This window comes from Anastrepha obliqua, chromosome 3 (genome assembly GCF_027943255.1).
Source record: "Anastrepha obliqua isolate idAnaObli1 chromosome 3, idAnaObli1_1.0, whole genome shotgun sequence".
Lineage (NCBI taxonomy): Eukaryota > Metazoa > Arthropoda > Insecta > Diptera > Tephritidae > Anastrepha > Anastrepha obliqua.
In genome coordinates, this window is record NC_072894.1 from 25,580,402 (window position 1) to 25,581,348 (window position 947).

Genomic DNA, 947 nt, shown 5'->3' on the forward strand with positions numbered 1-947 from the left:
CCTAGTTATTACGATTTAAGTTTTTTTTACTGATTTTGAAAGTGATAGGTTATAAATTACCCCTACGTGGACTAACGCATCATATCACAAAATTGTTCATCACTGCCTGCTGAAGGAATGATTTTCAAAAATCGCATTTGATAGCTTTTTTATGTAAATGTCCAGTTTGCAGTAATTCCAGAGGAAAAAATCAGGTGCAATCAAGTGTGGGGAAGGAGAGCGATTGGAGTCTCTGGAAATAATTTTACCGTGGAAAAAAAATTAATGTTTTGTAGTAGCCGGAAAAATACAATCGCCTTCTTCAAAAGATAATGGCTTGACAATTCAACTTGACGAAACTGAACGTCCCACTCTGACTCGAGTTAAGTCGAATTCCGTCAAATCATATATTTGGAGTTTAAAGTCCCTCAATATTCGATAATTTTGCTTATTCACATTGCTTATTAAGTCCAAAGTTCCCTCAATTTGCGGAAAAAATATCAAGTCGCATACCACAAATAGCAGGAGGAGCTCGGCCAAACACCCAATTAAGGGTGTAAGCGCCAACTATATATACATTCTGTCAAAAAGGTACCGGGAACTGTTCAATAAAACAAAAAATTATTGTTTAATCATCAAATTTTATTTTGTCGCCTTCAAAATTGGCTCCATACGAAGCAATGCGGATTTGCGACGGAGCACTACAGATTGGCCAACGATTAGTCCACTCATCAAAGCACCTTTTAAATGCTTTTGAAGAGATCTTCTTAAGTTCCTTCAGCCTATTCTCCTTAATGGCCTCTATCGTAGCAAAGCGGCGTCCACGGAGTAGCAATTTAAGTTGTGTGAAAACGAAAAAGTTACAGGGGCTAAATCCGATGATTACGGTGTTTTTTTGATGATATTTGTCGAATTTTTGGTCAAAAAAGTGTTCACAATATGAGCTATGTAAGACGGTGCGTTATCAT